We start from the raw sequence: 14,020 nt of genomic DNA on the forward strand, positions 1-14,020 counted from the left end.
AGGCCGAGTCACGGCCATTTCTTCCCACTGCCAATGTGGCAGAAGCCAACTTTTACAATCCTAGCATTGGGATTTTCTAGTGCTTAGGAGCTAATGAGAACGGCCACCTGACTAAGGTGACGGCCCAAAAGCTTTTGGAGCAAGGATTGTTCCTCACCGGAGAAGAATGGGATAGACCCTATATTGTCCTAACTCCTCGATACCAGTAATGTCATAACAAAGAAGGAATGACCAAGTGATTGCAGTCAAGTCCTTAATCAAAAGATTGTTGGCGTATGGAAGAGAGAAAAGCAAGAAATGGAAAATATTACTTAACCGATTTGAAAGAAAAAAAAACTTACAAGGAAGAAAGGAAAATATTACTTCACCGATTTGAAAGGAAAAATAAAAACTTACAAGGACATCTAGGAATATTCGTCCTACCCCTCGGTCAAGAGGTTCAAGGCGAAGAAAGCGGAGATCGTTGGATTCAATGATAGCATTGTAAGCTCAGCCTTCCAGAAGGTGCTCTCAGCAGATCACCCACATTTTAGAGAGTTGATCATGGACCAGAACTTGACCCTGGTAGATTCTTATGCGTTGGCAGAAAAACATTCCCTTTGGGACAAGGCCAAGCACTTCTAGAAGCTGCCTGAGCAGCCCCACAAAGACATACAGCCAGCTCAAAAGAAGGCAAGCGATAAACCACTTAATGACAAAAACAAGCTAAGAAGAAAAGGCAGGGCTTGATCCCCAACAAAATGAGGCACAGCACCCAAGGTGTACACGAAATTCTCAGTTCAGATCAACCAGATCCTTAGTGACCTCAAGGACAAACTGTGGTTTAAGATGCCACATCCAATGAAGGGAGATACCTCCAAAATGAACCAAACGAAGTACTGCGCATTCCATAGAGGTCCAAGGCACGCAACCAATGACAGCATCACATGGATGAAGTACCTTGATAAGCTCATAAAAGGCAAATGCGACCAATATTTCGAGAAACCAACTACCCGACCGATGCCAAACCCCCATGTAAGACAATCCGAATCAACGACATTTTTTCTGAATCTAAGCATCTGGAGGCCACCAGCAATTCCAAGAAGAGGAAGAACCAGCAGGCGAGATTAGTCTTTTAGGCTCAAGCCATAGATGATGTACCTGGACCAATCGTCGGCTTCACTAAGCAAGACGCAGAAGGAGTAGACTTTCCCCCGTGATGATGCCTTGGTGATTTGTGTTCAATTGGCCCACACCATCTTTGACAAAATTATGGTGGACCATGGCAGCTCAATCAATATTCTACAATTGTCAGTCATCCAGAAGATAAGCCTAGAAAACACGATTTAACACAAAGCGGAGGTCTTGATCGAATTCAACAAACTTACCTCAATAGCCATTGGTCCAATCACACTAGACATAACCAGCCTCTCAATTGTCTCATCGCAGACCTTTATGATCGTCAACGATTCATCCTCTCATAATTAGATTCTGGGCCGACCTTGGCTAGTGAAGATTGGAGCTACGACCTTGATCAAGTATAAAAAAAAATTCTGATTTTGCATCCCAATAAGAGCAGTCGGAGAGATCAAACGCAACCGGGCCATGTTTCGGCGATCTACTGTACAAGTTGTCAAGGAGTCGAAGAATATGTCTTTCACCTTAGTTGTAACAGTTGAAGTGTAGAAAGACGATTCTACCTCCACCAAAATAGCAATCACAATAGATGGGTCAAGAAGATTGCGTCAAGATCGACAATGCCTTGGCAGATGAATCATGATGGAAACCCAAAGAAGACGCAGAGTACATCATTCTTGACCCTCACTAGCTAAAGAATACGGCTAGGATTGGCTCACTTCTGAGCACGACAGATAATAAGGAACTCACAATTTTCCTTAGGGAAAATCATGATGTTTTCGGATGGTCACCCTCGAACATGCCCGACATTGATCCAGTGATAGCTTGCCACAAGCCGCAAGTCAACCCCGCTGCCAAACCTGTGATCCAAAAAATGCAACATTTCTCACCCAAGTGAGTAATGATTATTGAGGAGAACATCGACAAGCTACTGGAGGCTGAAGTCATTGAGGAAATGGTGCATTCAGCATGGCTGGCCAACGTCATGCTGGTGATGAAAAAAGAAAATGGCAAATAGAGAGTATACGTGGATTACACCAACTTCAACAAGGTGTGCCCTAAAGATAACTATCCTGTTCCCCAAATCAACCTGTTCATTGACTCAACATCTGAGAACCAGTTGCTCAGCTTCTTGGACGCATACTCAGGCTACAATCAAATGGTCATACATGAGCCTGACAAAGAGAAAATTGCATTCGTGATCGAGCGAGGCACATACTACTACAAGGTTATACCATTTGATCTCAAGAACGCATGAGCTACTGATCGGATCATATTTATATATATTTTTACTTCAAATTCACTCGTCTTTTCTTGGTTAGTTCCTTATATTTTTGAGCTATTTACGTTATTTTTGTGTTTATAGGATTTGTTATGCAAAGAAAATAAAAATAGAACAAGTGAAATTTTATGTAATAAATTCGTCAAACTGTCTGTGTAGATCAGCTTTTAAATAAAATTAATTAAAAAAATAATAATAATGATAAATCATGATGATGTTTGAAACATCATCATGATTCATGTTTTGTGGCAGGAAGAAAGGCATAACAATGGAATAAAAATAGGAGGAAAGGGAGAGACTCACGGGGTTGAAAGGCAGAAAAGAAAGAAAACAGAAATAAATAGTGGGAGACAGCTACGGATCCAAGGAAAAAAAGGCAGCAAGGCTGCCAGAAAGAAAAGAATAAAAGAAAGCTGCCTTGCAGCACAGCGGGGAGAGAGAGAAGAAAAAGGGGGAGCTGCCTTTGGGCAGCTCGCAGAGACGCAGGAAAGAGTGAGGTCAGGGGTCAGAGAGGATAATTGGGGGATGGAGCTGCCTTTGGCAGCACGGGGTCAGAGAGGATAATTGGGGAAGGACGTGAGAAGAAAGGGAAGGCAGCGAGGCTGCCAGAAAAGAAAGAAAAAAAAAATATAAAAAAATAAAGGAAGGAGCAGCGGGAAGTCCACACGGAGTCAGACGGGTGTGGGGAAAAGGAGGGCGCGCAGTAGGCGCAGTGAGAGTGGAGAGAGCAAAGGAGAGGGCAGTGAGGCAGAAACGGGGCAGCTTGAGCATGAGGTGAGGTCACAAGCTGCCTTTGGCAGCTTGACTGGCAGAACAAGGAGAGACGGGCAGCGGGAGACTGACGCGGAAAGGAAAGCAGAACAGCTGCTTGGCAGCGTACGTGGAGAGAGAGGAAACGCAGAAAAGAGGGAAGTCAGGGAGGACGCCAGTGAAGAAAGCAGCAAGCTGTTCTCTCTCTCTCGGTTAAATCTTTCCAAACTTCTATTTTATTTTTGTTTTAATAATGTGTAATTAAATTTATGTTGGTTAGAGGTTAATTCGAAACCATGAATATATTTGTAATATGAATTGATTACCTTCGGTTGTGATTTCATAAGTTGTGATTTCAATTTACTTATCCGTTCGTATAAAAATTGATTTGTGTATGTTGGTTGAGAGTGCACGCTTAATTTACATGCATGAATTTGATGCTAGAATATAAGTGAATTTCACCTAATCGTTATGAACTTATTTTCACAAGTAGTAAAGGTTGCTAGTCACAATCAAGTTAAGTAAATTCTTGGCAAGAGTATCATGCTTTTCATAGTTACGAATGCCTCGTCAATGCTTATAGTTTTCACAAAGTTTAATGATCTTTGATTGTATCTCTATTGTGCTTTTCACGTAGGGGACTTTTGAAGAATGTTTTGAATTGTTGTATGCGTTTTCCCGTCCAATTCAATAACTTAAGGAAAACTTGAAGATTAAAAAAGTGCTGTTCACGGTTAATCTGGAGTATTGAGATTCAAAATTTATTGAAAGAACAACTGAAAATCAATTTAGGTTGCATATGTGTCATGTGTGGAGAAGAACCCTCTAGCTAGTCCGTCATTTATCATTTTATCTTAATTTTATGTTTTTGTCAATTCTGTAATTTAATTAAGTTTAATTTACTTTTCATCAAAACCAAACACCCATCCATTATTAAATTATATTATTTAGTTAGTTTTCTTTATTGTTAGTCTTTTAATTTAATTTCCGTCCATTTCAGTTCCTAGTGTTTAATTTAATTGTTTTCATTATTTTGAGTTATTTTAAGTGTGTTTCGAGTTATTAGAGTTTTTAGCCTAGTTTTGTGTCCTTGAGTCTTATTTAAAATTTTTAAGTTAATTTAATAGATTAGCAATCCCTCCTAATCCCCGGCCTAGAACGATACCCTACTTACATCTATACTACAATTGTCAAAAAGAGGGTTTAATTTGTGTGTCAAGAAATTTACACATCAAATTTTGGCGCCGTTGCCGGGGATTAGTAACTTTGCTAATCCCTTTATTTTTATTTTTGTTTATGTTTATATTGGTGTTTGTATATTTTACTTTTGATATTTGATTTATTTTTCTTTCTTTGATTTTAGGTTCAAATGGAGCCGAGGGAAATTTAAAGGAAAGATGCGTCCGGCTAAAGACGTTAAATCAAGCGCTTCTTGGGAGGCAACCCAAGCATTCAACGAAAGGGAGACTTTGGAATCGCTAACCCAATCAGCTTTGCATTCTTCCACCCTTATCTTTACTGCTTTCATTTTGTTTTGTTTAGTTAGTTGTGTTATTTGGTTGATTTCTGTGAGTTTGTATTATTTAGTTTAAGTGTGGGGGAAGATTAACCAAAGTCTCTTTACATTAATTTACATATATAAAAAATAAAAATAAAAAAAAAATAAAAAAAAGATAAAATTTAAAATTAATGAAAAAAAAATACATAAAAAAAAAAAAATTTAAAAAAAAAAATTTAAAAAAAAAAAAATTAAAATTAAAAAAAAAAAAAAATTTAAAATTAAAAAAAAAAAAAAAAAAAAAAAAAAAAAAAAAAAGGTACAAATATTTTACAATAATGTAAACTAATAGTATTCATTGGTCGGGTGGTGCTTCGGTAGTAGGCGGGGCTTCAGCAGTCGGCGGGGCCACAGAAGGAGGAGGCAGCAGAGGTTGATCAGTTGGAGCTTCACTACGCGGTGCCGCTCCAGAAGACGAAGGCAGATGCGGTTGGAACAAACCCACAAACCTCCGATGATCAAGTAAAATTTGACCATCGGTGTCCTGCATCTGGTCAATCTTTCTCTTCATGGTTGTGGCATAGTTGTGTGCAAGCTTGTGCAATTGTTTATTTTCATGCTTGAGTCCTCTAATCTCCTCTTTGAGACTCTGTATTTCAGCCACCAACGACTCAACATGACGGGTTCGAGCAAATAGGCGTTGGGCCATGTTGGACACAGAACTCGCACACTGCACGCTAAGAGCCAGAGACTCCTTAACCGCCAATTCATCGGACCGTCTAGCGAGCAGTCTGTTATCTCTGGGAGTGACAAGGTTTCGGGCCACCACCGCAGCGGTCATGTCATTTTTTATCACCGAATCCCCCACGGTAAGAGGACCGGTAGGGGATATGAAGGTTGGCCGCCATATGTTGTCTGGTGAAGGCGGAGCTGCCTCTTCACCAATGTTCAAGTCAAAACGACGATCAGAAGGGCCAGACATTTTTAAGAGGTGGTGAAGAAAGAAGAGAGTCGGACTGATTAAGATTTTGGAAATTGCAAGAAGGGAGTGTTTACAAGAGGGAGCTCAAGTGTGTTGTGGAACACAATTAGCGCCTCTATAAAAAGAAGAAATCGGAGAGACGCTCCTCAGAGAGGCGTCCTCTCGCAAATCGAAGAGTCGGGGCTCGTTTCTCAAACGCCTGATTCTTTTCTCAAAAGAGGCGTTTAATTTCTTAAAAGTTGGGCTTGCTCAGAAACCACGAGCCGAATCCCGGATTTCGAAAGATCACTTTGTCCAGACGTGTTGTCACTCGTCACATGCAACTGGTAGCTTTGCGGAAATCACGGGCAGTTTGTCGAAGCACCAATTCAGAAATCGAAGAGGGAAATTCAATAGTCAAAGACACGCTAGCTTTCTCAAAAGCTGGGCTTCAACCCACGGGCAAATCTTCTTTTCCAGATTTATCCGCACGTGTCACATGCTACCTCTACAATCGACGATGCTCAGAGCTCGAAGCGCCGATTCCAGATATCAATGAGGAATCTGCTTTGCGGAAATTACGGGCAGCTTTGTCAGAAAGCGCGTAATTTGTACTATTCATCCATCTACCGGCTGCCGACAATGAGTGAGAGAATAGTTCCGGTTGTGAAGACAAGTCCTATAAGTTTCTACCTTCGCCTTCCACAGCAAAAGCACACTCTCTCAGCACACCCTCTCAACACTTCTTCATCTCCGAAAATGCATTCCCAAAGAATCCTCCTAAGTTACTCTGTGTTCCTCATTCCTTGGGATACTCCTGCGAACAACCCATTCAAAGCAAAAGTATTTCATATCATGAAGGTTGAAAGCAAGAGTATCTCATATCATGCTTTCTCCCTGTCCTTTCTCCAGCCAGCACCTGCTCTCGAGTACTCATCATCTTGTGCTTTCGCTTTGTTTCTCACTTATAAGGGAAGTGAAGATGATACCTCGAAGCATGTGGAGACAACGTGCTGATTCATCCTCAACTAAGGACAAGGAGAAAGAGAGCAAGAGGTGGGCACTTGGAAAGATTGAAGAAAGAAACAGACCAACACCTCTCCCTCGTGCCTGCCCGCCATGCAGAGGAAACAAGCAGAGAAGAATGCAGCTTGCGCAATCATCCCAGCGGAAGGAGTCTGAGATGAAGAACAAGAGAAGCTGCCACATCTGCTTGGAGAACAAATAAGGAACTGCAACATTCCCAAAGAGCAAAGCCTTGCAGTACAATAGCATAAAATCATCACTTGCAAGTGAAAAGCTAAGTGTCACCCTGTTCAAGAGGAAAGCTGTGGAAAGTCAACAAGCACGACCAATGATTACTTATTAGTTTTATTCATTATCTTTTATCGTAATTTTCAATTTTTCGTTTGCAATTTTTTTTTAATTAATTTTCTTGCGTACTTAACTGAATTTTTCCTTTTCTTTGCAGGAACTTTTGGTTATTTCCACCCTTGAAGTTGATTGCAGAATTTTAGCTTGGGGGTCATCGCTTGATGTTACTGCAAATTAGGGAAGTTTTCAGTCCAATTGTTTTATTTTGTTTCTTATTATTTATTTTATTTTTTTTTTATTTGCATTATAGTGTTTTCTGACATTGGGGACAATGTCAAGTTTAAGTGTGGGGGTAGAAATCTCTAGAATTTCATTTGTTTCTGTGTTGTTAGTTTTTGTTTTCTTTAAAAAAAAAAAAAAATCGGAAAATTTAAAAATCCAAAAATATTGTCTTGTTTCCCTTATTGTTTTGAATTAGATTTTTGTTAGTTTCCCGACCCAATGATATAATTAGATCAAATTTGAATCACGATTATCAAGAACTTAGTTAACATGTGTTTTATGAAATTCCTAATTCTCTTGTTAGTTTTGTACATGTTTGACCATCTTTGAAAAACCAAATGCACATAGCCTTGTTAATGTGAAACTAAAGTATGACTTAAAGCTTCATATGTGAATTTAGTGACCATATACATCCTATGTGAGTTTTTGAGCCGATTGAAAGTGTGTGCATTTTTCATACACTCCTATTCTTTCATGTGTGATGAACTTATGTGAGATACATCTCTAGAACTTGCGTAAAGATCTTTCGAAATGTTTGTCATTGATTGCATGAACTTGGAAATGATAGAGGCATTAGGTTTACCACTATGGCCCAAATAACCATGTTTCCCAAATAAGAATGATATCATTAGATTGCCAATTTGAGCCGTGTATGTTGAGCCTTTTATTTCTTATCACCAGATATGCATACGCTTATACCTGAAACATTTTTTTCCTTACCCTTTCCAAGCAAGCTAGTGAGCAATGTGAGATTGTCTTATGGGAAATGTTTGTGAAGTACTTGGAAGGTGTTTGGCAAAAGAATAAGTGTGGGGGTATTTCATGTTTGTATAAAAAAAAAAAATAAAAAAAAATAAAAAAAAAAATAAGAAAAAGAAAAAGAAAGATTGTATACAAATGAAATAAAAAGTTTTTAAAGTTTCAGTTTAAGGGTGTGGTTGGAGGTGCTAGAAGAATCGTTGGAGAGCTTGAGTTTTTATAAATCTAAAGAAAAGAATTACTTGCAATGTAGCTTGGAACTTGTGTTTTCCTATTCTTTCGTTTCAATAACCATATCCATAAGCCTCATTACATCCAATAAAAGTCCTCTTAATTTAAGTTTTGCAATTATGATTGTGGAGATGAGATCTTTATGCAAGCTTATGGTAGAAATTTCATATTTGATTCTTTGAGCGAAACACATTAAAACTAAACACATGTGTGATTGAGTGCATATCCCGTGAGAAGGTTGCTAGTTTGCATATGATGATTTTAAAAATAAAAACTTGAAATTGCATTAGCATGGCTATCTCACACACTACACTTCAAGGATGATTCAAAGATTACTGCTAATATTTGAATAAGAAAGATGAACTTGGATTAGTTCCTTGATGCTAGCTATGGTTCTTGATGATTTGTTTTCTTGAATGAAATTCTATGAGGGTCACATAGAGGGAAGCTAATGTTTTTCATGTTATTACTTTTTCATGTTTTCTTTGTTTTGCTCGAGGACTAGCAAAAGTTAAGTATGGGGGTATTTGATCGGATCATATTTATATATATTTTTACTTCAAATTCACTCGTCTTTTCTTGGTTAGTTCCTTATATTTTTGAGCTATTTACGTTATTTTTGTGTTTATAGGATTTGTTATGCAAAGAAAATAAAAATAGAACAAGTGAAATTTTATGTAATAAATTCGTCAAACTGTCTGTGTAGATCAGCTTTTAAATAAAATTAATTAAAAAAATAATAATAATGATAAATCATGATGATGTTTGAAACATCATCATGATTCATGTTTTGTGGCAGGAAGAAAGGCATAACAATGGAATAAAAATAGGAGGAAAGGGAGAGACTCACGGGGTTGAAAGGCAGAAAAGAAAGAAAACAGAAATAAATAGTGGGAGACAGCTACGGATCCAAGGAAAAAAAGGCAGCAAGGCTGCCAGAAAGAAAAGAATAAAAGAAAGCTGCCTTGCAGCACAGCGGGGAGAGAGAGAAGAAAAAGGGGGAGCTGCCTTTGGGCAGCTCGCAGAGACGCAGGAAAGAGTGAGGTCAGGGGTCAGAGAGGATAATTGGGGGATGGAGCTGCCTTTGGCAGCACGGGGTCAGAGAGGATAATTGGGGAAGGACGTGAGAAGAAAGGGAAGGCAGCGAGGCTGCCAGAAAAGAAAGAAAAAAAAAATATAAAAAAATAAAGGAAGGAGCAGCGGGAAGTCCACACGGAGTCAGACGGGTGTGGGGAAAAGGAGGGCGCGCAGTAGGCGCAGTGAGAGTGGAGAGAGCAAAGGAGAGGGCAGTGAGGCAGAAACGGGGCAGCTTGAGCATGAGGTGAGGTCACAAGCTGCCTTTGGCAGCTTGACTGGCAGAACAAGGAGAGACGGGCAGCGGGAGACTGACGCGGAAAGGAAAGCAGAACAGCTGCTTGGCAGCGTACGTGGAGAGAGAGGAAACGCAGAAAAGAGGGAAGTCAGGGAGGACGCCAGTGAAGAAAGCAGCAAGCTGTTCTCTCTCTCTCGGTTAAATCTTTCCAAACTTCTATTTTATTTTTGTTTTAATAATGTGTAATTAAATTTATGTTGGTTAGAGGTTAATTCGAAACCATGAATATATTTGTAATATGAATTGATTACCTTCGGTTGTGATTTCATAAGTTGTGATTTCAATTTACTTATCCGTTCGTATAAAAATTGATTTGTGTATGTTGGTTGAGAGTGCACGCTTAATTTACATGCATGAATTTGATGCTAGAATATAAGTGAATTTCACCTAATCGTTATGAACTTATTTTCACAAGTAGTAAAGGTTGCTAGTCACAATCAAGTTAAGTAAATTCTTGGCAAGAGTATCATGCTTTTCATAGTTACGAATGCCTCGTCAATGCTTATAGTTTTCACAAAGTTTAATGATCTTTGATTGTATCTCTATTGTGCTTTTCACGTAGGGGACTTTTGAAGAATGTTTTGAATTGTTGTATGCGTTTTCCCGTCCAATTCAATAACTTAAGGAAAACTTGAAGATTAAAAAAGTGCTGTTCACGGTTAATCTGGAGTATTGAGATTCAAAATTTATTGAAAGAACAACTGAAAATCAATTTAGGTTGCATATGTGTCATGTGTGGAGAAGAACCCTCTAACTAGTCCGTCATTTATCATTTTATCTTAATTTTATGTTTTTGTCAATTCTGTAATTTAATTAAGTTTAATTTACTTTTCATCAAAACCAAACACCCATCCATTATTAAATTATATTATTTAGTTAGTTTTCTTTATTGTTAGTCTTTTAATTTAATTTCCGTCCATTTCAGTTCCTAGTGTTTAATTTAATTGTTTTCATTATTTTGAGTTATTTTAAGTGTGTTTCGAGTTATTAGAGTTTTTAGCCTAGTTTTGTGTCCTTGAGTCTTATTTAAAATTTTTAAGTTAATTTAATAGATTAGCAATCCCTCCTAATCCCCGGCCTAGAACGATACCCTACTTACATCTATACTACAATTGTCAAAAAGAGGGTTTAATTTGTGTGTCAAGAAATTTACACATCAGCTACCTACCAATGACTCGTCAACATGATGTTCAAGAAACAGATCGGAGTTACCATGGAGGTTCATATCGACGATATCATGGTGAAAGGCAAGCAACGATCAGACCACATTGGCAACTTGGCAGACACTTTTGACATCCCCAGAGAGTACAAAATGAAGTTAACCCTACCAAGTGCATATTCGGAGTCTCTTCAGGCCAGTTCTTAGGGTACCTTATAACCAGTGATGAATTGAAGCTCGTGCAAGGCAAATCAGAGTAATCAATGACATGACCCTGAAGGAGATCCAAAGCCTGACCGGACGAGCAGCTGCACTTAATCATTTCCTCTCGTGATCTACCGATTGATGCAAGCCCTTCTTCAAGGCAATCAAGAGGGTGCAGAGAGACAAATAGGATGACGAATGTGAGCAAGCATTTTAGGACCTGAAGCGGTACTTGACGTCACCTCCACTACTATCCAAACGGGAAGCAGTGGAGAACCTATACATCTATGGCGGTATCAGAGGTAGCGGTGAGCTCTGCCCTTATACAAGAAGAGCTAGAGGCTCAATTGCCTGTGTTCTACACATCCAAAGGTCTCATTGATGCGGAAACAAGATACCCAAAGATTGAAAATCTAATTTTGGTACTAGTTGTTGTAGCTCGAGAGCTAGACCTTACTTTCAGGGAAATCCAGTAATCATCATAACCCAGTACCCACTGCGATGAGTTTTGCATTAAACATTTCTCAAAGAATGATGAACTGGGCGTTGGAACTTGGCCAATACGGCTTAGCATACCAACCCCACATAGTAATAGAGGCCCAGGCATTGGCGGACTTAGTAGCAAAATTCACCCCAAGCTTGAATAATGCAGGAACTCAGCGCATAAATACCCCAGAGGTAACTGAGTACACCGTAACGCACTAGCCCTACCTGTAGAAGATTTCTAGTGCTTACATGTCAACGGATCGTCCAACTACCAGGGATCGGGAGCAGGCCTAGTACTCATTACCCTAGACGATTCGATGGTCGAGCAGGTAATCACTCTAAGCTTCAAAGCGTCAAGCAACGAAGCAGAGTATGAAGCCCTACTAGCAGGTATTCGATTGGCGAAAGATTTAACGTGAAGAAGCTCGCGATTTATTCCGATTCCAGCTAATCACCAATCAAACCTTAGGGGAGTATGCAGCAAAACATCCAAGGATAGCCCAATACCTATAGAAAGTACAAAAGCAGCTAGCAATGTTTCAAGCATACACACTTGCTCAAGTTCCACAAGTAAAAAATACCCACGTAGATGCACTAGCAAGCCTAGGCTCTGCCCTAAATCATCAGCTCAAACGCTACATCGCAGTCGAGTACATGGAAAAGCCAAGCATAGATATGGTACCAACAGTTAAGGTGGCACAAATCAACACGACTCTGAGTTGGTAGTGTGGAGCCAAAAATAACAAGAAAATTATGGAGGTGACACGTGTACTTTTGGGTTAAATGGACAAAATTACCCTCGAGACACACCAGAATTCCAACGCGCATGCAATGGACAATGATGGCTCCAATCATGGAAGAGTCAAAGGTGATCAAATTGGTATTTATTCAAATCCCTCTCATCACTCCTCATCAAATCCTTACTCAAAAGCAACTCTCAATTTTCCTATTCAATTTAGGATTAATTAATAAATTAATTACAAGATATTATTTCACATAGTATCTTGCAATTATACTCAAATTCCCACCATATATGGTCGGACCCTATTTCTCCAAATAGGATCGACCACACCCCTATAAATAGCCTCATTCTCCACTAAAATTCTAAGTTCATTCTCTCCCAAAAATTCCCAAACACATTTTCTCTCAAATTCTAACTTTGGCATCGAAGATTCTTTGACGAAAGCCCCCTATTCATCGTAGGCGCGTGAGGCTTTTGGCCTTAGTCTTAGGTGTTATTATTTTGTAGGTGCATTTTCATCATAAGAGAATACGACAAAAATTTACATCCACAAATTGGTGCTTTCATTGAGAGTTTGATTCACACGTTCAAAGAAGACTTTCGCATTCAAGGTTTCTCATTTCTTGTTCATTTGTATATTTTTCGTAGCTTCTTAGGCTCTCGCAAGTTCTTGTTCCTAGAATTTTTTTATAAAAATTCTTTGGTCCACGACGAACGGAACTTCCAACGTTCAAGGATTTGGTCCACCATTATCCACGAGGCTCAACATGATGATAAATTGAGCGACACCACCACCACAGGGCACCACTGTAAGAGCCACCACGGTAGCAACGATGGTAGCAACCCTCGACGAAGCCCAATCTCACGGTGCCAGACAGCAGCCCAAGGCCCGCAGGCCAAAGCTGTGTCACTCTAGCCCACCGAACCCAAGCCCAAGATAAGCTGGCACGTTCTTGAGTCGAGCCTAAGCCCAATACCCACGTGCGCCCCACATGGAGCAACCCACTCCCCTGGCCTTCCAAGCAATCCAAACCAGTCCAAGACCGGTTCAACTATCCCAACTTCAGATTTCTGGACCAATGATTGAACCGAGGGTATTTTCACCCCATTTCTTTGACATATCCAAACTCAAATCTCACGCCCAGAGTCCATTACACTTCTACTACTTAAGGAAACGCATACCGCCCAAGCTCTTCCAACCCAAATGGAGAACAACACTTGTTTCAACAAGTCATTCTTGGAAGTATGCCCACAAAGCCACTCATTTGATGTAATAGCTTTTGGAATAAGAGAATCCAAGGAAAGTATTTAATCTGAGAAAAGTAATCTAAGTAAGTTTGATTAACGAGACCTTTCTCTTATGTTCATTCCTAAAACGTTCCTACCCATAGGATTGCCAATTGGGCATTGATAATCCGCTAAGGTTAGTATGTGTTATGTCAACTCAAGCGTGAGTATGACTAGTCTCAAGTCATTTAGCGTTGGACACTAAGACAAACACGTAGGTGCTCGAAGGGTAATCGAGTACACTGAACAACGATCAAAAGAGAGTTCAAACATACATGTCATGTAAAAACTCGTTAGTTGCAATATGCAAAGTAGTCCTTTGACCTGAGGCATCATAGATGTCTAATGGTTAGGTCTTTGATCTTTGATCATATCAAATGCATTCCATCAAGAGTGTCCACGGCATTGTTGGGGTCAAGATATCTAGTCATGTAGGCATATGAATGCACAACAATGGATCTCTAACCTTCCATGGTGGAGGTTAAATACTCTAAGATATGATTCAGGAGTCTTTGGCCAAAGCATATGAATATGACTTAGGAAGTTTGTTCCAAATCATATTCAATTGAATCATATA

Source organism: Malus sylvestris, chromosome 8 (genome assembly GCF_916048215.2).
Source record: "Malus sylvestris chromosome 8, drMalSylv7.2, whole genome shotgun sequence".
Taxonomy (NCBI): domain Eukaryota; kingdom Viridiplantae; phylum Streptophyta; class Magnoliopsida; order Rosales; family Rosaceae; genus Malus; species Malus sylvestris.